The sequence below is a fragment of the Anser brachyrhynchus genome, assembly GCF_964034855.1.
Source record: "Anser brachyrhynchus genome assembly, chromosome: 12".
In the NCBI taxonomy this organism is placed as follows: Eukaryota; Metazoa; Chordata; class Aves; order Anseriformes; family Anatidae; genus Anser; species Anser brachyrhynchus.
Genome location: NC_137707.1, coordinates 18946972 through 18974360, shown reverse-complemented (window position 1 = coordinate 18974360; position 27389 = coordinate 18946972). Strand labels below are relative to the sequence as shown.

At 35.5% G+C, this 27389-nt stretch overlaps 1 protein-coding gene and 1 long non-coding RNA gene across 20 annotated transcripts in view; one reads left to right on the top strand and one right to left on the bottom strand.

Moving 5' to 3' along the window:
• The window catches only part of LOC308176790 (uncharacterized protein), a 259830-nt gene that overhangs the window by 81339 nt on the left and 151102 nt on the right, over positions 1-27389 (top strand). The gene's annotated exons all lie outside the window — the stretch shown is intronic.
• On the bottom strand, positions 802-26509 carry LOC308176798. Its single transcript, XR_013938631.1, has 2 exons — positions 26382-26509; positions 802-24233 (listed from the first exon to the last, which is right to left on the bottom strand). It is a non-coding gene; the product is annotated as an uncharacterized lncRNA (long non-coding RNA).

The following is a 27389-nucleotide window of genomic DNA, read 5'->3' as shown; positions in this document are numbered from 1 at the left end:
TGTAAGGAAATGTCTGGAGCATGTAGAGGGTTTTCAGTGCTGCATGTCAGATTTACTTAATGAACCTCTTTGAATGAGAGAATGCAGTGTTTTAAAGCAGTAGATTTAATGCTTATCTTTGTGTCTTGCTTACACTGTCTTATACTGGAACAGTCTAAATTGAGAGATTGCATTGGCCTCAGGAGTTACCAGATTCTTTCTGTTGTTTAAGAAGCTTGAGCTTTGCTAGGAATTTGTGGCTTGTTGGTAACACACACTGTGCTGAATTTTCTGTTACTCTGTTTATTTACTTAGTCCAGAACTTAAAGGGCTTGGATTTATGCCAATCATAACAGTGATCATTGCAGTCATTTTGCAGTGGAGCATGTGATATCGCAGTATTCACAGTAATGTAGAATCTGTCCTGTGATCTTAAAAAAGGAAAATCTTATAAAACATTACTGTGACGTATTTATTTTCTAAACAGTTTTTTTTTATGTTTGTTTGTTTTTTTGCTAAGACATTAAGGCATGGTTACTATAATTAAAAACTATCTTTATAATATAATCAGTTTTATAGCCATAATATATTCAGGCAAAATACCTTTTAATAAGCATTCATTAGTTCTTCCACTTTCAACAAAAACTGGATGACTTTCACCAGACTAGTTACTCCCAGTTACACAGTTCTAGATGTGTCTATAGCCACAACAGAATACTCTTTAAATATTCAGAATACAGTTTATTCAAGTAATTTACTGTGCCTTTCCACCTCCTGTAGTTATAATCCACATCCTAGGACCATCAGACCAAGATATAGAGCTTATGCCTGGCCTTCCATTTTGCTCAAGAGAAGACAGGTCTAGTTTTTGACAAAAGAAAATGTTTTGATTTTAGGGACTCATAAATCTGAATATTGAAGTGACTGTAACATCCACATGTATCTGCTGGCCTATAAAAAGGTGTATCACTTGTTGGTCGTGTGTTCAGTTAATTCCCATGCATGTATTAGACTAATGCAATGTTTATCAGGCTCCAGGCTTTTTCTATATTTGAATAATAAAGCACCTCACAAAGATCATGCCGTGTTAAATATTACTGGGAGATCCTGTCTACACTCAAGAGTATAATATCTAAAAAAATTAACAGTGAAAATTAACAGTGAAATTTTAGAATTGATTTTTCTACCTTGTCTTCAGATTCATCCAAAGATTTGATGAGCTATGTTGCTGGGCAGGATAAAGAAAAATAAAAAGCAGCTTCAAGTGCCATGAATTTCAGTCAGTATAAGAACTAAAACCAACACAGCTAAAACTAGCTGGTCTTCATGACATTGAAGAACCATAAATTGCAGGATTAGAAAGTTTCTGGATTGCTCAGACTGTTCGGGAGCATTTACAAATATAGTGCTAGATGATTCTAGTTTGCCTTAAGGGCAGACTTTCAGACTTTCCTCTTTTTTTTTTTTTAATGAATTTTTGCTTCTACGTTTAAATATTCAAAGTATTAGACTTAATAAAATAAGATAAAGCTTTTTTTTTTGTCTTTCTTGAGTTTCTGAGAATTTCTCTGACAACTTTGCTATTGACTGACTTAGTGATTTACGTTAAAAAAAAAAAAAAAGTAAAATAAGGAAAGAGGGAGGGCTGTGACCGATGTACTTCAGATTAAGAAGAAGTAAGTATTCATTAATTCCAGGCCCTTTTGACTTGGCCTTTAGATAGAATAATTAGTAATCTTATTGCCCGAAATATTTTTTATTTTTTAATTTGCTATTTTTTTCTTTCCTCTAAGAGCTTTCCAGCAGTTATAGTATAATTCAAATGACAAAGTTGTATTAGTCCTTCCATTTGTATATACATTTACAGGTGTGTATATATATATATAAGCATATTGGGATGTATTGTGATGAAGATCTGTTCCAGTCCTAAAATTGTCTTTTGATTATGATAATATACTTAGACATAAATAATAATTAAAGAAGTTTTAAGCTGGTATCAAGGTTAGAAATTCTTACAGTTTGTTTTAACCCTGTTGGGAAAATAAATAATTTTATTTATTACATGTTTATTGCATAGGAATGCAATTAAAGATTAACATTATTTAAAACTCATTTTATACATCTCGTATATATTTTTTATATGGATAACATCATTGATGATCTGGCCACATCAGAAAAGCTTTTAAATAAATGGCATTCCATCTTTAACACATGATAGAAGGCTTTCTTATATTCAGATCTCTTATTTTTCTGCCTAGAAATGTTTCTAGAAAAGAGTTTTACTACTTCTGGTTCTTTTTCGGCAGGTTAGTTAAAAACAAAATCCTGAGTAAACTGTGCTATACATATGCGTGCCAGTCCTACTGTAGCTGTGCAGACTGGACTTTACATACCCAGTAAATTCTGCATACCTAGAACTGTTGTGATTTGCTGTACATGTGTGACAAAGCACCCTCTTCTTTCCTGAAAATCCTGTAAGGAAATACAGGAGTTTTGGTTTCATAAGGCTGGCTGACCTTTAATGCTGTGAACATAAGCAGCTTCTCCAGTGGTGTGCCTTCCATCATGGTTTAGTGTTGCTTCTAACAGAAGATTTTGCTTTTATAAGGATATTTTCTCCCGAAGTAGCTTTTTGGACATGGCCATTGAGCTCTGTTTGGGTAAGAGCTGCATTTTTAAAGCAGCCGTTTCAGAAGTATTTGCTGCTTTTGCTGCATTGTTCTCTTATCTGGTAGCTTTTTTCCATACCTGAGAAAGTGGGAGCATTGTAATAACTTAAACCAGTTAGAAATACCTTGTTTTATAACAGAGCATTATATGTGTATTATCTAAAGCAGTTGTTAGAAAGTCTGAAGTGTAAGGTGAAAATTGAAGAAAGCCTTAGTGCTTCTATTTGGTATTTTGGAGTCCATGGAAAAAGGAATATCATTAAACCTTCTGAGTAGTTCTGCAAATATTTGATTTTTCATATTATGCTATTTTCCTCCAAAGTTTTCATATATCAATGATATTGCTCACTTCCGATTGCATTGCCATAAATTAACTTGTCTTTGTTATTCAGTGTGTGGTATAAAAATTAAATGGCGTAATTGTAACTTAGAGAAAACTGTACTCAATTGTTAGCCACCGTCTCTTGGCAGAAGATAAGCAGTTCAGCCATTTTTTTTCTTTTCTTGACTGTTTACCTTTCATTGTATTTACATGTATATTATTTTGCCTTTGTTGTTCTGAAATATAAACTCTCTGGATTCTTATTTACATAAATATATACCATTATGGACAGAAAACATATTATATAAGAAAGAAACGAAGAAAGAAATTAACATGTTATGTTCCTAAGCCATTTGGTTCCTACACTGTTTTATGGTTTGTTTATCCGATTTGTTGCCTGTTAATGCAACAAGTCAAGAAGCCAGAGAGTTGGTGACCTATTGATCGCATTTCAAAGAATAATGGAGTGAGCAAACTTGTTCGATGCCTGCAAAGTACAATTCAAGTTCTTATGTCCAGTTTTTCAAGCAAAATTTGAATCCTTAAGTAATAATTCAGTTGTGTGACAATAGAATAAAAAATAGAATAAAAGCTACAAATTGGGTGACTTCTTAACTCTCAGCCTAAAAAGCCAGTTGGCAGCTGCCTTGCCATTAATCACCTAAAACTGGAAGACTCATTGCAGCTGGTTTTTCTTTCCTCTCTTCCCCCTCTAAGGCCTCTCCAAACATTACAGTTTTATGTTAGGCCACCTGAATAACGATGTTATATAGTTGTGATTAGATTTATTTATTTATTGGAACAAACACTGCAAATGCTAGCAGCATCTTTAACAAAAATTTTGTTAACAAATACAAATGCAGAAGACAAAATGGTGATTGGTCCACTAGTAAACTAACATTTTAGTATCCATATTTTGTTTTACGCAATGGCCAGTTTTAGAATCATTCATTTTTAGACATCATAGTACCAAAGTTTCAAAACCCTATGCAAGCTTTATTATACCTAGGGGGGGGGAGTATTAGTCAATACAATTTCTGCTGAGCCATGGCCTTCATGCATGTCTTTAGGAAACGTACAATTTCTCACTTTCTCTGTTAATCTGTAAAACAGGGTTAATATTCTGTGAAATATAGATATTTATAACATACCTTGAAATCCATGTTTAGCAGATTCAGTGATCACTCACTGTTTCATATGGTGATTTTTCAATATATTTGAACTTTTGGGGGAATAACAAGTAATATTAATGTGGCTAATGGATAATCGGAAGCTTCCCTGTTAAATATTTCCCAGTGATTCATACCAAAGCTCATAGATGACAATATACTGGAGAAATAAAAATTTTCTAGCATGAATAAATAATTGATTGCAGAAATGTGCAAAAATTCTATCTACAATTGTACTTTATCAGTTATGCTAGGAAGTGATTACAGTGATCATTTAGTTGCCATTTAATCATTTATGCCAACAAATGATTTATTATGAATAATTTTGCTGCAGTCAATGACATGCTTAAAGCACTCACAGAAGCCAGACATAGTGAGCCTAAACCTGTCCTTTACTACACTAATACTGTTAAAAATGTACACAGTATGGATGTAGCTTAGGTTATCTCACTTAGCTCTCACTCTGTTACTCTCCCTGTATGCCTCTATCTTGCTAAGATACCTTTTGGCTACAAAAACTACACCATAAAGTTCTATGATCTCATGAGATATTACTATGGCTTCCCATTATAGGCAACAATCACTATTTATGGGCTCTTCATACTGTAGTCAGTGGGTATACTGTTGCCACCGATGAGAAGCTAGCATTTAGTGGGAGCTGTGGCAACCATTGTTTTGCCAAATGAAGTTTGGCCATATGTTTTGCTACTAAGCAGTTAGTAGTTGTCTGTTAAATTTTGATTTAAAAAAACATCCTAATTTTAATAGATTTACCTGTGTTTGTTTTTTTCCCTTAAGGACTTGAAATCATCACTATAAAGGTGAAAAGAAAAAACAGATGAGTTATCTTGCTGCATTGTATAAAAGGCATTGGTTAGTGAAAGATAAGCAAATAATTTTACTGACTTCTTTTGAAATACATTCAAGCAAACGGTGGATGCTGAAGACAGCCCAGTGCTATACAAGACAGTCTGTGCTCCCAACACTGTGCTTTTCTCATGGTGTTTTCTTGTTTATCCTGAGCTAGATTTTAGCCAAGCTTCTGAGTCCAAATGAGCTTTGCCGTGCAATCTATTTTACCTTTTTAAGTTCCAGAGGGAGATCCAAAACAGTTTTACTCTGTTCATAACAGTGTTAATCTAACTGTGCAGAACTGTAGAGAAGATGAGAAAGGATAAAATAAAATATAATGCATTTTCATTACAGGAAAGCATGATATTTTTTTCTAAAGTTTGGATGGAAGTGCAAAGAGATGAAAAGATAAAGCCAAAGTATTCTCGTCTCCAATTCCTTTTTCCTCAGGATTGAATTTAAATTAAGAAGCCTTAAAGGATAGTAATTATTGAACTAAGTAGAGTTCCTAAACTATAATAAAATAAAGGTTTTCCTTTTCTTCTTAACTATGGTAGTAAAGCACTTGAAAGAAAGAAAAATAGAAAATAAGAAACAGAGAATAATAAAAACTGCAGCAGTTGATGAATGTGTTGCATAAAAATCAAGCTAGAAAATGTTTTTTATTGATTATTGATACTGGATTTTATTTCAGTACAACTGAAAGCTCATTTAAGACTGTATATCTACTGACTAAATGTGATAAGTTTACCAGGTATATCTTCAGAGATGATTCCTGCCCTGAATACTTAGCAGCCCTTCTAATTCAGTGACATGCATAAATACGAATCACATAAATGTAATGTAGTTTAAAGGTGTCCTTATCCTACATCCAGGATTTAAAGTGCAGTAGTGGATTGAATGCTTTGCTGAATCAGGGCCTTATTTAGAATGGGGTGCCATAGTGGCAAGTAATAAACCTTACAAGGGAAAGGAAATTAGGTTAACTGTAGCAAATACATGTAATCGTTTGTCACCTCTGAGCATGACTCCATGGTTTAAATTCAAGTGAATTGCAAAGACACATGAAGCTATGACTATTACAGCTTTCTAATGTTAGGTCTCCTTCCAAGCAATAAAAATTGCTTTAAGAACATTTAGTGAAGAAAAACTTTCGACCTCTCTATTGATTGCTATTATTTTATTTATTATTATTATTATTTTCATGTGGAAAGTGAGAAACAATTTATTTTTGGAAACTATTGACTTAAAGGATCCTAGGTCTGGGAGAAGAATCTTTATTAGTTTTATATAATCAAAATGTTGAAAATGTTTTGGTTTCTGTAGCCTTAGTTCTGTTTCTTTCTTAAAAGTAATAAACACTGTACACAGGAGTATTGCGAAAGCAGACTTCTGATGGCAACCCAGGGTGTTGGATAAAGTTACATTGCTCTGGGAAAAAAGAATAGTGGTGTTTTTATGAGTATTTTTATAGATGAAAATGCTTGGGAGAGGGTAGGGGAACAGAAGGGTATTTGAGCTATCATCACACAAATCTACTATTCTGAAGTTGTTTGAATGCATGGCATTGCTTCTCACAGGTTGCCTAAGTGAACAGAATATTTTTTAATATTTTGGATTTACCTGAATTTTCCTGCTAGATGCTTACATGTGCAAGATGCAGGTTATTTTTTTGTGTGGAGAGCTTCAAGCCATGTTATGTCCTATTTTCTCCATCCTCCTCTTTAGTCTGTACTTGGGCATATTCCTCGTATAGTTTCACATACAAGCATGTACACAGTGTCTGCTGACTTCTCTGCTATTACTATTTATGAGACAAAAAACTTTGTCAACATCCTTTCATTTTTTATACAGTTTAGTTATGTGTCTATTAGCCTTTAAAAATAACATGTTGGTCATGTTAATAGTACTGTTAAAAATATTTCATATTTCTATAATTATTTTCTTGACAACAAGAGGTCTTTGGACTAGCTGGAAAGCAGAGACCTTCAGCTGAGCATTGCTAGAGATAAACTCGGTGAAACTGAGGGAAAAAATCACTATGAAAAGATGAGAAAATAGTCAAAAACTTGAGAGAGGTTCTGATTTTTGCATTAGTCCTTACTACTCTGTTCATACATAACTAGCCTTCTGATGAGTACTTTTTAGCAACATGTTCTTGATTTGCTGAGTTTTACTTTATGTTGGAACATATAATTTAATCTCAAGAGACTAGGGAAAAGTGCCCAGTATATTTCAAATACAGTAGTTATGGAGTAAAATTGATCACTAAAATTGGTACCTACTGAATCACACTAGAATTCACTGATCTGTCAAGAAACTGATATAGTGGTTTATATGAAGTGATTGGTGATTGTCTGAAATTCAACAGCTGTCAGCTGGTGGGGAATAGTATGTTGATAAATTGATAGAATATCTCCCTATACTTTTTGATCTGTGAAAAGGAGGATGGTACAATTTTGATATTTAGTGTCATTTGTGCAAGTATACCAAATTTGATTTATCTTATGGAAAATGTAAACAGTTCAAATCAGATAAAGTTTAGTAGCAGGGATATGTGAAAATTTGCAGCCTCGGTAGCATTGCAATTGACACTTTGGTAATCACTGCAATAGAAGTAGACAACTGGACAGAATGATTTAGAAAACGCTCATCACATCTAGAAACTACAGATGAGAAGGCTGCTGCAACTAGAGTGGTGGGCTGTTCCATTTAGATCTAATGAGAAGGTGGCTAGAAGAATAACAGGGATAAACTGAAGATCATGGTTTCACAAAGGGGATATTAAGAAAATGGAGGAAGCAGAAACAAACTAGTTAAAGGGTTGTAAAGATTGGTCAATGTTGTTCAGTATAAATAGACGGATTTGTATTCAGAGGCAAGATGGTCATGCTCTAAGTGAAGACAAAAGAGAGAGCATTCAAAACAATGACCAAAACAGCTTTGCTCAATGTGAAGATAATACCAAGCGATTATCAAAGTTTTCCTTTTGAGTAGTTCTTGCCTCAAGTGTAGGGGAATGTACTGCTCCTAAGCTAGAACATAGTTGCCATTGAATATTCAAATATTTGCCATTAGAGGAGAAAAAATCAACTTAGTTAATTGTCACATTACTAGTAATTTAAGCAATGTTATTTCTATTACCATGAGGGTACTTTTTTTTTTTTTTTTTAATATCAAAGTAATAGTGGTAGAGTATTCTTGGGAATTTGTTGTGGAATTATGATCAGCTCTGAATGTCCTAAAAAGGCTGCAAATTTTCGTGTATCCCTACTGCCATATGTAGCCAATAATTTCCATCACAACATCTCTGTGGAAATTGAACAAAATGTCTTGATAAGAACAAAATTAACACAGGTCACACATCACCCCATATGGCAAGTCACCGTGCCAAGACAACTCAAGGTGCTTTGTAGTAGACGGAAAGTCACTAACAAAAACCTTTCTCTGTCAAGCAGTGTTTCTGTTATCTAAAGAAAGTTTGACATACATGTCTTCAGCCAAGATCCTTCAGTGGTTTTCCATTACTTTATTACATTAGCTTACTTTGACCTAGAAGCAAATATAGATGCCTGACTCCAGGTATCTCTCAACTAAGCACAAGCTCTGTGTCCCTGTGTACTCACTTCAGATATCCTGAGAAGGGGAAAAACAAACAAACAAACACCACAAACAAAAAAAACTTGGAATATTTAAAATTAATTATAAATTCTTCCTTACTGTATTTGTACTTGACCCCTGGAATTTTCATATTCTCTTGTTGCGTCTGTTCATCTCCCCCCTTTTTTTGTGTTTCAGCTCGGAAAAACGGGCACATATTGCTTTGTGGATAGTGTATGGGAAGTTGTCCTCAACTAAGACTATGTGCTGAGAATAGGAATTGTAAGGGTTTTTTTCCTGATTGATTCATATGCTTTTGACTGCAGTGTGAAGAATCTTTAATGTAGCTAGACCATTTTAGTCTTATAGCATCACTGAACAGGAAGCTCCCAACTGAACTCCTCCCTGCAGGGCCAACATTTTGCCTATTTGCAACTGCATCTTCCACATACAATCAAGTATGTGAAAGCACTGTGGAGCTCTTACTGAATCTCTGCTTGTGTCTAGAATTATTAGAATCCATAATACTGCCTCTAGCCTAGCATTTTTCTGCTGTATTCTATGTGCAGGTTTAGAACCTGTTTCTGAAAATGCCTCAGTAGTAATGCAAGGTTGTACCTTGCGTCTTGTAATGCACCTCATCTTGTAATTGGCGCAAAATCAAATGTAAACGTACAGTATATGCAGCTACAGAGTTTCCAGTTTGCTAAGATCACACACAGAATCACAGAATCGAAGGGGTTGGAAGGGACCTTGAAAGATCATCGTGTCCAACCCCCCTGCCAAAGCAGGCTCCTTAGAGCAGGCTGCCCAGGGAGGCGTCCAGACGTGCCTTGAATATCTCCAGAGAGGGAGACTCCACAACCTCCCTGGGCAGCCTGTTCCAGTGCTCCATCACACAATTTGTTTTTATCTTGGTTTTGTGAGACATCTTGGTTTTATTCAACTGCTCCAGCACTTTCCAAATGTATAATTTGTGACATCCTTAATTTGGGAATGTTATTGTTCTCCAGATAGCATATAATAAAATAGAGTTTATTAAATATACAGGGTTGAAAAGGGGTATTGACAGCAGTTCTCCTAGTGAGATTAGATGTTCAAATGCAGTATTGTTTTGCATTGCTCGGACTAGATTACTTGCATTCCAAACTTTTGGGGACATGATTGCTCTAACAATTTAGGAAAGTAGCATAATGTATATTCCTTTTTATTGCTGTTTGTAGGATTATCAACAGAGGAAAGGTAAATCTTTTCTGTGAATCTTCACTCTCCATATTTTTAATAAGGCTGAGAGGAATCTGGTTCTTATGGCCAGCTTCAAGCGTCTTTGAAGTCAAAAAATTTTTTTCTAACTCCCTTAATGAATCTGTATTGGACATAAACCAAATTGTTATTACTGAGTTAGGAACTAAAGGAGTTATCCAGATTTAGTAAATGCATTTTAATTTTCATATCAATTTGAGGGAAATTTTATTTGATTGAAAGTATCTTTCATGTATTTTTTTCATAAATAAATGGGTAGGGGTGGGCAGATGACTGCATTTTCTGGTTAAGTAAACTACTCTGTATGGCTAGAAGGTTTACAAGAATTTCATAACTACGAAATGACTACAGGCAATGAGGATTGGTATTTTTAGGTGGTGTTCAGCATTATGATTGTGAAAAATAGGTATATTCTAAATCCTGTTAGCTTTTGCAGCTAAGTACACTGAGAGCTGTTGAAGACTTCTGTTTGTGGACTGAAAAACTATCAAAACATTGGAGATGAACATTTGAGGCAGTGCAGAAAAGCATATTGACCTTTCAGGGTGCTTACAGTGTGAAAGAGAAGGTTATTCCCTATATGATCATGACTGAAGGAATCCATATTTGAACAATTACTCTGTTCTTCATGGACTTTCATGAAGATGCACTGTGGGTTTTCTAATGTAATAATTATTTCCTGTGTTAACCACCATTTCCTGTGTTAGAACATGCATAATCACTCACAAAAAAACAGCCTGTGTGTTACTCCATCTACTTATGTCTGTTTCTATAAACATATAAAATGTCTAAATAGAAAGTCAGGATTAAAGATGGAAAAGAGACAAGCCCAAATGTGGTGTAGTAATCACATATGACATAGACATATTTTATCTTCTGGGAACATGACTAATGGTGTTTTGTGTACTTTTTTGTCTAGTCTCCAAATTAATGCCTTTCAAAATGTTTTGTGAAGTTCTCAGGAGAATGGTGTTTTCCCAGAGTATACCTTTACAGTAGCACCGAGAAGCAAGGTTTCCTGTCCCAAGTGTTTTTTTTTTTTTTTTCCTGTTGTTTTGTGAGGACCAAACTTGACACCCATCCTCCTGTTACCTGGTGTATGAAGCTCCCAAGTTCCTACTTTGTAATCTCAAAGTTCAGAATTAACTTCCACTATGGGCTGCTTTCATTTTGGGGAGATTTACAGTATTGAAAGACAGGATGATATAAATGGAATAGAACGCCTGGGTCTTGCTCCCTATCTCATTCTCAGTGTGCTTTGATCTTTTCTCTGCTTCCTCCAGGAAGCTCAGTATCAGAAAGGGAAAAGATTCTACCTATTAAGCGTAAAAGATTTCTGATTTTTGATGCAAGAGCATCCACCATGTTAATAGATTTGCTCACTGAGCAAATCTAAGTGCAGAGGTACTATCTTTTGTTCTTGGTTTGCACAGTGCCTAAAAAAATCAGTACTGACGTGAGTGAAGTTCTCAAGAATGTTGTGTATTTTACTGACTTTTACGGGAAACTGGCCCTGTGATATTTAGTTAGAAGAAGAAATAATACAAATGCTATTCTTTTAACACCTGAATTCCTAAGGTGCTGTGTATTATTTATCTCTGTTATGCAGAATTACATGTGATTGTGACATAGCTGAGCAAATCTTTCAAGAAGTGTTGAAAACTCTCATCTGTTGAGAAAGTTAAAATCTGGGTAAATACTCCAAACGTTGGTCTGCTTGCGGGCTAGGACTGCTCTTCTTCCCTCCCTCATCAAATCAAAAATGGAAGGCTTCTTCTTTCTGCCTCTGAATGATAGTATCCTGACTAACTTATTCCTACCTGAAAGCCTGGATTTAACAGAGCTTTGGCTAAAGATTTAACAGACTCTGTTACTCTCCACACATTACTCAGACTTCATTGTACATAACTTTCCACAGAGTCTTGAGCCTCCTGTGTAATATAAGGCGTTAGAAACTCGGGTTATTACTGAAGTGGCAGCCTCAGGCGGGAGAGAAAATTGACACAAAAAGACACATGCTTACTTTCCTCCTCCCTTCTGCCTTTACCCTCACCCAATGTACCACAAAATTTCAGAACTCTGGTTTCTGAAACATGCCATTTTTTTGTTCTATTTGCTGTGCTAAATATAATCTTTTAAAATGTAGAAAAAAAAATGATTAAAACATCTTTGCCTACACTTTTATTTCTCTTTAACTCAGTCTATCAATTGTGTACGTGAAATTGTGGCAGGATGCCACTCCCATAGCAATAGTTAAGCCTTCAATGAAGCTGCCTCAGTTGCCTTTTCATCTTTCCTAATGACTTATTTGTAGCTTGAATAGCTTTTTCTGCACACAAACAACTCTCCTCCAAACCTTCTCCTCTAAACCCCCATGGCAGCCTCCCCCACAAGTATAATATGACAATCTTATTCCCTTAAGGCACTGATCTAACTGAAAACTGAAGCATCTTCCCTGACTTCATAAAGATCCAGTACAGCTTATATAGAGACAAATCTAAGAACTCCTACTTGATAAAAACTAAAACTATATGATTATAAATTTGCCCTTTCCTTCAGGCTGCTCAAGTATCCAGATTTCCATGGAAAGTCCTGAGAAGGTGTATTTTCTTGGCCCTCTTGGAAGCTCAAAGGCTGAAAATAAACATCCCTTTCCATCTGTATTCTTCTGGAGCAAGTAGCAGAGTGTTAACATTTCAGATTTTGCCAAAATACCCTACTTGAGGATCTGACTTATGATCTATATGAGGATTCATTTTCTTTCGGTTTTGTTCTTTATCTGTCTCAGCCTCTAACCACATGTATTAGGTTTCATCTGTCATACAGAAGTTACAAGATATAGTACTATTTTAACAGTTCATACAACCACATTTGGCACTGCATTTTAAGATTTCCTGATCTGAACTCTGGTTTTGTGTTTGATACGTCACCCTGTGGAAATGTAATGTTGCATTTTTATTTAAATCCTTTACTTAATGGGCTGAAAGAAAGTTGGCCAAACAAATCCCCAAGCAATTGTGTTGTATACATATTACTGCTGTGAAAGAAAGAGATAGGGAGCTGAATACTTCTGAATTTGCTGAAGTAGTTCTGTGGTGTTACTCACAGGTGGCTGGAATTAAATTGACTAAGTGGTTTCTCCAAGCACAGCACCTGTCATATCTTGTCTCCTTTTCATAACTTCAAAGATATGAAAGTCATAAAACCAAGCCTGGAAAGGGTCAGAAGTCACTAGCTTCTTTGATTGATGTTTTGTCATGTTTTGGCTCATTACTTCACCAGAAATCTTCTCTTCTAAATTTCAGAATTTATGAGCTCCCACAAAATAAATATTATTAAAAACAAGGCAAGACGGTCAGAGTGAATCTAAACAAACAACATGCATGAATCAAACTCTTATGCCTCCAGGTTGCACTCAGAATAAGAAGATACAATAGAGATTACATTCAATGTATTTGTTATCTATTTCTTTGACCTTACAGCCACCTTACAGTGGCTGAACCATTGTTCAAGGAAATATTTTTTTGCTGTTGTGTACAGAAGATTCTTTTTAATGAACACCACAGGGTTTACTGATCGCTCTTAATGAGTTAGGAACAAGTGTCCTGCAGGTAAATTGTCACATATCTTTAGAAATAAACCAATCAATGAAGGTGATGTATAGGATGATAGAGTTATCTGTACTTCTCCAAAAGAGAAAACAAATATATCAATGTCCTTAATGTTTTATATAAAAGACACTTAAGGAGCTGGCAAAAACTTTGTTAGACTCGTATTTCAGATCTTCAGAATCAATAACAGCAGTTAAACTGAGATTTAGGGACTCTTACAAACTGTAGCAGCAACAACACTCAAAGAAACTGAGGGTTGTCATGAGGAAAAGAGGTCTGCAGTTGGCACAGTCTTTCAGTGTGACTTTTTATTTTTTCCAAGAGGTATCTTAGAAGAGAAGTAGCAATCTCTCAACGGTACTGTAACATACTTTGTTTTAGGCAATAACCTTACCGGTACAATTTAACAGTGACTTTGACTACCTTAATAATGTGTGGCATAAATCTGCTGTTCTGCTAGAATTCAACCATGGAAACAAAAAAATTTTTTTTTGTTGTTTGTTTTTTAAAGTTGTATTTACTTCTGAATATTTGAACTAGGATCTACTATTTATAAAATTTTCTTATTTTTTTCAATTGGATTTGATGCAAGAGAAGCATACTCCTTTACTTTATGTATAATGTATTCATAAAGCTGTTACTAACCTTGAAGATGCATTTATATCTTTCTGCAATATTTACATATGTGTTACAGATATTTATATGTAAAGATTGCTTAATCTGCTTCTCAGATACAGGAGGTGTTGGCCAGACAGCTTGCATTGCCTAATGCACAGGAAAAGAAGGGTCATTGAGGCCTTCTTTTATGGGAGAGGCCCTTCTCCAGTGGATGTCTGTTCTGTCTCTGTCATGTTGGCCCTCAGCTTTTCAATAGGGAATTTTCATGAGTTTTTGAGAGTTCTGTTTTCAGAATTTGGTGATATGAGGCTTATCGTAATAAACCCTTTAATAGTTTTCTTGATTGTTTGTTTATTTAGTTGAAATACTTTTAGTCCGGGCATCTACTCTGTACAGGTCAAGCATAGCATCTCAGTGAGAAGGATGTATAGCTGACCTAACTCTAATGCACTTTCAATATAATCCTATGTATTTTGCGTGTGATATGTAATACAGCAACTCCCTTACTACTAAGCTTTTCAACATGTAAAATGGAAAGTAACGTTATTGTACAGTTCTTTAACATTTTCCTTTTCTACATGCAAGCAATGTTTTGCTTAAACAGATAATACATTTTAAAAAAAGGAACAAGTTTAAAAGTGCTTTTAACTTATTTAAGGATGTTCTTTCTGTGGGGGAAAAAAAGTTATTCTATACTGTTCTGTTATTCTTCATACTGAAATGCATGCTTATAGAAGTATATTTCTAGTTCTTGTAAAAATTGCAAAATTTCACATTAGGATGTTTTTTTTTGCCATGGCTGTACTTCTCTGAAACTCCTTCCCCTAACACCGTAAGGAGCAAGCAGACTGGGTTATTGTATAAGAGGTAGGTTTGTACTTCAAGTTTGTTAGCTGAAACATAATTACTTCAGGAATCTAGAGTATTATAATTAAGCCAGAATAAACACGTACAGCTGCTTCTGACTTCAGGGACTAGACATTATTGAGTAGGTCAAAATGTATCAAAACTGAAGGGAAATTCTGAAAAAGTTTTTAAGTTTATTGGAAAATTTTCAATCAACTTGCGATGGCACTTTTTTGATTTTCAGTGGTTAAAAATATTTCTAATTTCAATGAAAAAATATTTATAAACACTTGGTTTTTAATTTACCTTTTTCTTCTTTCTTTCCTGTGAATACAAGAATATGAAGGCTATTTAGAATTTAGAGTGCCGTTTCTCATACATTTCCAGGTTTATTTTTTCATGCTGAATATCCCTAACACAAGAAAAATTAGAAAGGAGAAAGGGAAAAAGCAATTGATTTCCACATAGAGTTCTCTGAGCTAACGCTACTAAAAAGTTGGCAAATTTAGTGTAGGAGAAAAAGAGAGAGGTGAGATTGGAGGTCCCTTATAGCACATCTTGTTACTGTACTTGCCAGACCAATGGAAGAAAAAGGACCTGGACTTCTGTGTGATGACTTTCTTGAGCATCATTTGCTGTTTAACTTTTTATAACAGTAGTGACAAAACTTTTTGTTATCTTGTGTAAAATTAATTTTATAAAGCATTGAAGTGCATAGTTGTTTGTACAAAGTTCACCTGGGTGGTGGTACAAAACTTTGCAGTAACACCAGTTATTTGCTGTCACAGCTGCAGAACATGCCCCAGATCCTCTTACTCCAATTTTAAACAGCAAAAATTCACTGGAATTGAAAAGTTTCAGCAATAGAAGAACAGGTTTCTGTACTTGGGTAACAGCTACATTAATTTATGCAAAACTAAGAAGTGGCACTAAATATTTATCTTATTTATCTGAAACTAATGCACAATAAAGAACAGAGTTCTTTTGGGTTGTTAATAACCGGTCAGATTTTCTGACCTGGATGTAGATCTTGGAATACTGTTCTTGAAATTGTCACCTTGTATGAGACATTCCAAGAAGTGACAACACTTCTGAAGTGTGTGAAGAGCACAAGCTTGTTTGTTTAAGTGACCTCAGAACATCCTTTAGATAGTTCTACTGTTGTTGTCTTCACTGGTTCATTTCAAGAATATAATTCTCATGCCAGTTGTATTTGTTTTGCTTATACCATTTAGGTAAATTAAAGAAATTTCTTTTTCTTAATATATCCATTTAGTACATTCCTATCATTGCCAGACTTCTGCTTCTGACTCAGTCATTTCTTGTCTGCTGTAAATAGGATGTTCAGCCACCAATATTAGCTATGCTGTTACCTGGAGAGAGGCAATATGGAAAATGTTATTTACGGAGAAAACATGCAACCATTGCACTGCATGAAAAAGTCTTCAATTTCGTAACAACTGAGACTAGAGCTGCAGAATTTTCTTAATGACTGATTTGTTTTTTACTTTATAGATAATATTCATTGTTACTTGTAATTCAATTTTGTGAATACTGCTTTTCTGTGGAAAAGGCGTTGCGTTTCTGTAGGGTTTGTAGGGTTTTGCTGCTTTGGGTTGCAGAACGTAATGTTACATTTTATCATATTTTTTAACTAATGTATATTTTTCTTGTACTTGAATTTTAAAAAATGATCTCTCACTCTGGAAGCACTCAAACTGATGCAAGAAGTAAAATACAAAATTTCTGAATGCCTTTAGAAATGCTGGTGGTCTGAAAAAATCAGAGGTATCAATAGGTATTTGATCGTTTTCTGTCACAACAGATTAATGGTTATTTTACAACAGCATGACTGTATAATCTTGTATATGGTAGTTCATTTTTGATGAGTCTGCTTTGTAGTATATTTCCATTTCTATGCTATTTACCCACATAATTTTTCTGAAGCCTGTACAATAGTATGGGTTCAATTTAGAACAGGAGTTAGTTCCTTCTCTGTAATTAAGGTTAATTGTTAATTGCTTTGTTAATTTTGCTAAAGTTTACAGTGTATTTACAGACCAGTCTTGAATACACCACTTCAAATGATAAACCTAATTGTGTTACTACCAGTTGATTGAATTTGTGAAAGCTGATTTCACTTCATGAAATAAATGTCTACAAGCTCAAACTTGGATGTAAACCCCCCAAAACTTGCAAAGGCAGCACTAGTACATTGATTAAGCTGGGATTATGACAAGGTATGAGATACAAATCTCGTCTAGTGTTTGAACTACACTTAAGTTGTAAGATCAGAACTAGTGATGCACGGCCCATGAAATCTGTGGTAATTTATAATATGCAGAAGCCCAGCATTTTGCCTGGAATTTTTTTTAGTTGTGTATATTTAGGATATATAGTCTCACTGTTAGGTGATCCTGAAATGCTTTGAGAGATTTACTCTCAATCTCATAGAGAAGAATAAACTTTGTCTAGCAGGAGATACGAAGAATGTGACAAAATAAATTTTTTCATAGTAAGTTAATCAGTTACTCATGAGCACTGAGAATGTACTGCTTTTTTAACTTCTCAGCTGGTTTTGAAAGATGACCTAAGTAGGATTTTATTTTTATCTAATTTGCTTTTCTTGTCTCTAATGAGACTGAGTTGTAGCTATTTGAATTGTAGTTGGTGTTTCAGTTTGATCCATTAGTTCAAAGATGCTATGTCACAGCAAGAAACCCTTGATTTATTTCCAGATCTCTTGCAGATGGTTTTGTCAAGCAATAAATTTTCTTAGAATTATTTAGATTATTTTTGGCATTTTGGATTTAGCGAGAAAAGTGCAATAGATCACATTTTTATTAACACTTCTAAATGTGTGCTGATTATACTGTATGCATCTACGCAGAAAATCAATATTAGTTTAAGCTTGTTAAGATAACTGACAGGCTGGTTATTGCTTCTGCCCTCAAGTGTCCACATGTATATTGCTAGCCATTCACAAACAGTTATTTTGGCTTAAAAATGAACCTCCTTAAGGTTCCATATATTCATAGATTGTTTCTTTCCCTCAAATTAGTGTTGTATAGATTTTACCAGTAAAACAGTATTTGTTTCATAATTTGTTCATAATAACGTATAATGGATGTTGGGTTAGAGTTTTGTTTACTCATACTCAGAAAGACTATGTCTATATTTACAGTTCTGACAAGTAGAAGTGTAGAAGAGAGAGATTTGAAATCCGTCAACAGAATTTCTTTTCTTAAATAGACATATTGGAGTGAAACAAGAAAATTTTATTAAGAAGGTTTAAAAGCTATTTGAAATCATCCATATAATAGATTACCATGTAAATAAAATGTGTTAATCTTGCTACTGTGTGCTGTGTCTTGAGTGGAGAGGCAGTGAAAAATGAAAATCAGATTTCAAAAAAAAAAATCAGGCAAACTGAACATAAACTTTTTTTATCTTTTGGAATTGGGAGATATGACAATAAGGTTATTTGCATATATTAGAAGAAAATCAGTGCAGCGATTTTACTTTCTGTTTTGCTCTGCTGCTATATGGAGTTGTAGTAAGTCATCTTGACTAGCTGAGCAAGGAGTGATCCCGGAAGCCGTGGGTCTTTCCCTTTATTTCCCAAGCTGTGCATGTAACAGCTCAGGAACAGATTCTTACCCTATCTTCGCTTTCTGCTGTCCCTTTCAGTTTTATATTGAATAGTTTATTAAAAAACAAACAAACAAAAACCGCTGATGCTCTTTTGCACAGCTGTTTCTGAATTCCTCCTTTTTAGGCTCAGTAGATAGTACTGACATTGGCATCTCATCTTTTGATCAGTCTTAAACCTCACCAATGGTGGTTACAGGCAGAATACACTTAAACTGCCAAAGGCTATGGCTGAGTCCTTCTATGTGCATTTAGAACTAAAGAAAAGAAGAATATGCCTTTTATTTGGTTGTCACAAAACTGTCCATCAAATAAACAAGTGGGAGGTCAAATCTCCTTTAGCAAGTCTTGCTTTTCTTAATCAATGAGGTTTCAAGACATTAGGTTGCTTATTGGTAAAAGAATATTGTTAAATCTTATCCTGAAATTAGAAAATAATTTGTGAATAAATAAGTGTTCTGATCTTCCTGCATTCTCAGGTGGTCACACAATACCAAGAATATGCCCAAGAAATGACCACCTAGGTCTTGAACTCTTGCTTTTCCTTTAACTGAAGAGATGTAGGATGTTATTTCCTGTTTTGCTATCTTCCACGAATAATTTCATAGTTTATCTTTCACAATGATGTCTTGCATGCTTCAACCACCCTTAGAATTCTACCTGTGGAGCTGGAAAATTACATGTTCTTGATAAGAAACACCTTGCCATTGCAATGCTTTTCAAATTTGGACACATTTGTAGCAAATGACACTAAGTTAGAATTTATCCTCAGTACTTGGAATTCAGAAATAAATCTTCTAAATCAAAACTTGAATGCACTACTTGAAATAAACGTTGGCTTTAGAAAACCACCTGGATGCGTTACTGCACAAAAACTGAACTTTCCTCAAGATAAACTGCAGGTTGTGTTTGTGCAATGCACTATATGAATCACAGTTTTCCCCCTCTTTGAGTTCATCTCATCTGCTACAGGGAATTATACGAAGAAGTCCAGCATTCTTATGAAATCTATTTCTGTTCTCAGGTCAGTTTTTCGTGGTCAGACATCCAAATTACTGAGGCTGTGATTACATTTGACTCTAGATGCCACCCTGCCAAATCAGTTTTTATTTTTTTTTACACTTACACTGCAATTAGTATCAGTGAAACAAATGCAGAATTGCACGGGAAGGTTGTTCTCTCAGAATAAAAATGAAACACACCTTTTGTGTTGGATTCCAGGATCTTTGTGGATCATTTCACTTGTCTTATGTTTTTTTAAACATGTTCCTTCTCTATTTGCAGCTTTGTAACTTTGCCAAATATCAAGCAGGAGGAGAAAGTCATTCCAAAGGAGAGAACCTTGATTCAAAACAAATATATGCAACAATGGCAAAATGAGTACAGAATATTAATTGACCTAAATTTCACTTTACATAAACATTCTCTTCTAAACTCTGTGAAAGTTGCTCCTTAGTGTAAATATATGCACAAGAGTACAGCACTGAATATCACTCAATTTGTAGGAAATTTTTCAACCTAGGACCCCAAACAAGTCATGCCATGAAAGGCAGAAAGGATGCCAAAAAGTTGTTTTCCTCAGTCCCACGTGAATTTGTGCAAAACCAGATTTTGATGTATTTCCCGCTTAGCCAAAAGCACAAAATTGAATATTTCCCTTGTTATTAAGTTCTCCATAGAGAGGCTATTTTTAGATATATCATTCATTTCTTGAATCATATTGGAGATAGATACATAAGAAACAGGTAGTGTTCCGTTTAATTTTAATATTTATTTCAACATATGCTTTCTTCCCACAGTTTTTAAAGTACATTCATATTAAATGGAAAGTAAAGCACAGGCATAGGTACTGAATATGTTTTGTTGTTGTTGTTTTTTTAGTGTTTACAGGAAGAACTTGGAAAGAAATGATGTTCCGTAGGGAGGTAAATTATATGCAATGGATCAGTGCTCTGCTACTGTTCTAAGCAGGAGGAGAAGTTGTTCAACTGTCTGCATGATGTTGAATGAGATCATGCAGTTTTCCTGTCTATATTCATCTTATGCCAATTCACTACAGGTAGCAGCTATTTCAAAGGCCTGGTTCCGTATTCCCATTAAGGCAGCTAAATATATTGATGAAGTCATTAGAAATAAAAGCTTTCACTTTTCTTGCGGAAATGATGTAAATGCTACAGAAAGCATTAGCATCATAACACATGGTATATGCTTTAGGATCTTCTCTCTTATTGTGTTCCAGTATTAAAAGACCAGAGTTTGATCTTTATTTTTCAGGAAGAAAAAATATCTCATTTGCATAAAATGCTTTTGAACAGATTTATTGCTTTGTTATTCTGGTGGGATGGGGAAGGAAACGGGATAGGATAACAAGTTTTACTGATTGCTGCAAACTGCAGACAATAGAACTAGCACACAGCTCTTTTGCTACAGAATACCTACATCTTTGTACCTGCTCAGAGTTCTTTCTTTGGATCAGATATAATGATCACCATGTTGTGCCCTTCTTGGCACACTGAACACAATGTGTGTGTTAGGGCTTCAGTAGTGTTTTAATTTTAACTGTGGGTTGAATCTTAACCTCTTGCACATTAATGTTCTAAGATGACCAAAGAAGTTCAGTAGGAGGAAACCTTTATAACTTGATATTATATAAAGGGGCCATATAAACTCAAGGCTAATTGATCTTATGTAGGTTTTTGAAAGACGTGAGCACTGTAAATGTAAACTGAAAATAAAAAGTCACGTTTTGACAATGAATCTTGGTTTAAAAATGTGGTTTTGAATAGTCCTTCTCATGCATGCGTACTTTCATTAGCGATCTAAATCTTTCAGTCACTGAATTAAATGATTATTAAGATAGACTGCTGCCTTCGGAGTGATGCCCTCCTCTGTAAATTGATTATAAAATGAATTCAGTATTGTATCTTACAATGCACTAAAGCTTGATCGTAAAAATGGAAGTGTGGCATCATCATTCCCCCCATAGTTTTATGAAGTCTTGCAGTGAAATATTGCAAACTACTAAAATTTATAAACTGTGAAAAGCAAAATATCCTGTATTTCTGAATTACCTGTTGAAATTAAAAATTATAGTTTCTGTCTACTTGTGGATGCCAGTGGCTTCAAGTGGATATTTTTAGAACTCAGAACTTCTGAAATCAGACACTTGGTGTCTCAAATGGAGCAGCAGCTTGCTCTATAACTGTGTATCTTTGGTGGATGTTGTAGTGCTTGGGAAAAGGGTTTAATGGAGACGTCACACATTGATTCTGGCATGCTTGGATACTGTCTTATTACAGTGAAGAGCAGGAGGTACCAATAAGAATATGCTTTTAGCTTAACTGATTGTTTTCTTAGGAATCAGGATATTTTTTTTAGCCTTTAAGACAAGAGCTATCCTAGTGAACGAGCATAGATAAGAGGTGTCTATTGATGTGCTATTTACTATTTGCTCATTGTATGTCAAGTATTACAACTCCTTTTTTATCTGCTATGTTGAACAAAGAATCAAATAATAAAACAGCAGTGAAAGTTCTCGCCTGGACTGTATTTTTAGTCCTAATTTGCAGGGAAGAAAACTGAAGCAGAAGTATAAGAAGCGAAGTGCCAGATAAAGCAGTGTGGTCACTCTCCTCAACCTGTTGGAAGAAATTCTCCTTGAATTCCATCTGCTGAAGCAGGCAGACTGGGACCTGAACAGTTTCTTTCTTGCAAGGGGGTTCTGTTAAACAGAAGTCTAAAACAGAGCTTTCCATCATTTCTCTCAACTGTAAGTTGGAACAAACCTACCCACAGAGGTGACAGCAATTGAAACTAATCTTTTAAGTGTTTACTGGCTGATGTCTAAGTAATTCACCCACCATTTCTACAGAGCTCACTGATATCAGTTGTCTTTGTTTCCACAGATTACAACGACAGTAGAATTTAGAAGTGTACTTTCTGTGAGGTGTAAAACACATGGCCAATGCATAATTTTCCTTGCTACTGTTTACAGAAATTTTGCAAGTGGACTTGGAACAAGATCAATTGTTCTGTAAAATTTATTATAAAAATATGGAAGGCTCTTGAGGTAAAAATGTTCTTTTTTTTTTTTTTTTTTTTTTTTTCTCAACAAGAAGAGTAAACATTTTTGGAGCACAGGTTCTCCAGAAATTAACTCTGATTTTTTTTGAAGCCAGTTCCCTAAAACAAATGGTGTCTTTGCAACCCTGTAACATGTGCCTTCTTAGTAATATTTCAACACATTGACCAATTTTTAACAAATTTAGCAGAGGGTAGAAGTCTCAGATATTAAGTACCTTTGCATTTCATGAAAATTGGCATTAGATATTGCAGAGAAGCATGTTTTTATTTTTACTCAGGGAAGAGAACAACAAAACTAATCTTTTATTAGACATCAGGGACTCTGCATGGAATCTCCCTTGAGATATAAATCTCAGCTAAGATATTTGACTTTGATAGTTTTGAGGCTCAGAAAATAATCAGATGTGGCTTGGGGAGGGTTTGTGTTTTTTTTTTTTTCTTCCCAATCTAAAAGAGCATTCATATACTCTGAATCTGAATGATTTCAGACATTAAAATAAATAAATTGCAATTAGAGTTGTGATGAGAGCATTCAGAATACATGTCACTTGTGACAACCTGAATTGAACATGAAATTGTTCTACAAATAGCAAAGCACTTAGAAAACTGAAGGGGAAGCATACAGAAAATACATGTTTACATGGCTCATAAGACTGAATGAGTAAATATGGGGATTTGCTACTGTTTCTGTTGCTGCTTCATCACCTAAAGAAGAAAGGGTTGAGGACTTCCATATAGTTTGGGGTTTAAGCAATAATGAATGTGTGTTTTTTCATCCCTGAGTTACCATAGTATCTGGTTTCCCTGGTTACCAATGACCAAGGAAGGGATGCTAGGGGAGCTGGAGAATTTTATTTTTTTTTTTAATGGCGGGGGGAAAAAGAGAGGTCAGAGAAGATTTTTTGTGTGTGAGAACAGAAGAACAGAATGTGAGAATAGTGCCGGAGGATAACTGTCGGGAAGAGATTTTCTCTGAAATGGAATTTATAGATTTCTCTTCAGTGGAAACAGCTGAAGTAGTTAAAAGAAAAGAATCACTTGTGAGAAACAAATCCTGCTTTTTTTTAATGGACTCTAGAATTCAATGGTTCAAGGTTGCAGACTATCAGTGGTGTGATGATTTAAAAAAAAAAAAGAGGAGAGAAAAGATGTATAGCTGTCTGGAAATAAGTAACCAGTTGTGTCTATACAGGTGATACAAGGTGGATTTGACCAGATTTTCTCTTCCAGGGGTACAAGCTTTGGCTTGACTTCTATTCCAGATTCTCCAGAATACTGCCTTCATGAGTCGCCAGGGATGGTGCATCTACTAACTGATACTCAGAAAGGACAGTGTTGGCCAATACAGATTACTGCAGTAGCACTTGGGGACTGTGGTTCTGAACCAGTCTTTTCTGTGTTGGAGACTTCATGACAGAGTTATCTTGGTTCTCTGTAAAGAGAATGTTATCCTGGTTCTTCACAATCCAGAGGATTTCTTTGGTAATTCAAAAGCTGGGACCTCAAAGTGGTGTCCAGAAGGTAAATTTATGGAAATCCTTTTATTGTTTCCTTAGGGTGTGCTGCAGAACTGTAAGTGGAAGATTAAATATGGCAGCTTAGAACAAAGAGAATTCTCAGTGTTTGGGTGGGTTTGTTTGTTTTAAATCAAAACATTGTTGATTTTCCTTTTTTGCTTTCAAATCATCTATTTCACGTCCAGAAAGCTTTCTGAGCTATCCAGCACTTTAACAGTGACCAAATAAAACAAACGCTCCTACGCAGCTTCCAGTTTAATAGCAGATAGCAAAGGAAAGCAGTAATTGCTTTCATCCTTTAGACTGGTTGACATGTAATCAGAGCTCTGATCTCCAAGGAGGAATTATTCAGGCTTGGAGAATTTTTGACACCTTTACATTAGTAAAATATTTTTTTTGACATTTTTAATATTTTTATTCCACAAAGACATGTTCATGCCAGAGAAACTCAGTGAACTCCCACAAATATGAGTGATTCTGCTGCCCCACTTCCAGTATCAGAGGCAGCTTAGATGGAAGCATATTCATGGTTTCTTGCTAGTGTTTTTTCAGCCATATATTTGTTTGATTCCTTAATTTCTCTGGCAAATTACAGATAATTGACTGGCCCTGCTCCTCCCTAACCCTAGCTCAAGACTATATAAAGGCTTAAATATAAGAATAATAAACTTTATTGTGTGTAAACTCTTGTATATGGATGAAAATTAATTCAGTCTTTAATATGGTCTTTTATTTCTCTTCATGTGGGCCAGATGGTAGGAAGCAGGTGATTTTGCTAGCCAGAGAATTTTAAGCATGCTTGCAATGTTATTAGTAAACATATTAGTAGACACATCATTTTGCTACTTTTGATTGTTGGGTTTGTTGATGGCCCATTCAATCAAAGTTCAGTAAACAAGTTTTTTTTTTCCAAAGGTTTATTTCACAATTCTATTTTCAGTTATTTAAAATGTCAAAAACACTTCACTTCTTGTCTTCTAAGGCAGAAATTTATATATAAAAAAACAAAACAAAACAAAAAAACGCATACGCAAAAAAGCGTATGGGTCCTTAAATTCATTGAGTCTAATGGACTCTAGACTTCACTGGTTCAAGGTTGCAGACTATCAGTGGTGTGATGACTTTAATATCCAAAGCATTTCACTAGCCTAAAGAACGCCTTAATTCATCAAAGTGCTTCTGTAGTACTGTAAAAATACTCTTGGCTTTCTAATATGTTACTAATTACTCTTAACTTAGATTAGCAGTTACAGTGACTTTAGTATAGCTATATATTGAGTACATGAAGGTAGAATGTGGTCTTGCATTTTGAATCTTCAGTTTTATTGTGCTCATATTCTCTTTTATTTGTCAATATAACTGAAAATATTTTTAACTTTCTTTCAAGTTCCCAAATTAACTCTCAATTTCTCTTATTTATCGGATTTTTTTACCCTCAACCTTCCAAAAGGGTATTTCTATTTTTATCCTTATTTGCATGAGTACAATGTCAAATGTACATATGGAAATGCGTTTGCATCTGCATATTATCATGCATGCAGTCTTATGCAGGTGTTTTTTTTTTTTTGCATTTGCAGGTATGCAATAGTTAAAATATAATTGCAAGCTAGTCTCAATATCATCAAGATTCTCATTCATGTGGCAGCAAATGAGAATTTTATAAATGGATTGGAAGAAGATGTTCAAGGAGAGCCTTCCCAGCTTAGAGGCAACATGGGAAAATGCACAAATGTGGTTTCTTGAAAATATAAGAGGTTTGGGCCAAGATTATGAGCTGATCAAAGGAACAAATCTTTTAATCACATGCATGGCTTTATTATTCCCCAACAGCATTTTGTGTGCAGGAATAACTTGGTTCCTTGCAGACGCTTCTGCCTTCAGTAGTAGTTGTTTGCTGTGCTTGTGCCATGAGTCAGGTTTTCTATGCAATGCATCTCTGCAAATTCTACATTTTGGTACTTGTAATCAGAGCTGAAATCACTGTTGCCCACCTACAGGGTTTAAGAGACCAAGTGACATCTGCAAGCCTCTAAAGTGCCTTTGGCAAAGAGAGCCACGGCAGCTGCTTCAGCTACCAGGGCCATTCCCTAAAGTAGCCCAGGGAGCTACTTTCAGTTGTACAAATTAAAGTGTGATCTTGGCCACTGATGGTCAAACTGGATCTCCCCAGTTCTGAAAGAGAGGAAAGCCACTCTACTCACCAGCATCCCTATAGGAACATGCAACAAGTCCTTGGTTACTGAATAGTGGGAACTTTTAGTCATCCTCCTGTGCCAGATGCTGATTCTCTGGAATTGTCATCTTCAATATCTAGATGGAGTCTGATCTGATCAGAGATAGGAAGGTTTTCAGAAATGAGATTTCCCCTCCCCAGCTTTAAAGGTAAAAATTTACCTTACCTCAGGCAGAAGTACTCATGTCTGATTTTTTTGATAGATCACAGAATCACAGAATCATCTAGGTTGGAAGAGACCTCCAAGATCACCCAGTCCAACCTCTGACCTAACACTAACAAGTCCTCCACTAAACCATATCGCTAAGTTCAACATCTAAACATCTCTTAAAGACTTCCAGGGATGGTGACTCAACCACTTCCCTGGGCAGTCCATTCCAATGCCTAACAACCCTTTCAGTAGAGAAGTTCTTCCTAACATCCAACCTAAACCTCCCCTGGCACAACTTTAGCCCATTCCCCCTCGTCCTGTCACCAGGCACGTGGGAGAACAGACCAACCCCCACCTCTCTACAGCCTCCTTTAAGGTACCTGTAGAGAGCGATGAGGTCTCCCCTGAGCCTCCTCTTCTCCAGGCTGAACAACCCCAGCTCCCTCAGCCGCTCCTCCTAAGACTTGTTCTCCAGACCCCTCACCAGCTTCGTTGCCCTTCTCTGGACTCTCTCGAGCACCTCCATGTCCTTCTTGTAGTGAGGGGCCCAAAACTGAACACAGTACTCGAGGTGTGGCCTCACCAGAGCTGAGTACAGGGGGACAATCACCTCCCTAGACCTGCTGGCCACACTGCTTCTTATGCAAGCCAGGATGCTGTTGGCCTTCTTGGCCACCTGAGCACACTGCTGGCTCATATTCAGCTGCCTATCAACCAATACTCCCAGGTCCTTCTCAGCCAGGCAGCTTTCCAACCACTCATCTCCCAGCCTGTAGCGCTGCTTGATATTAGCTAACTTTTATTTAATATAACAACTATATGTTC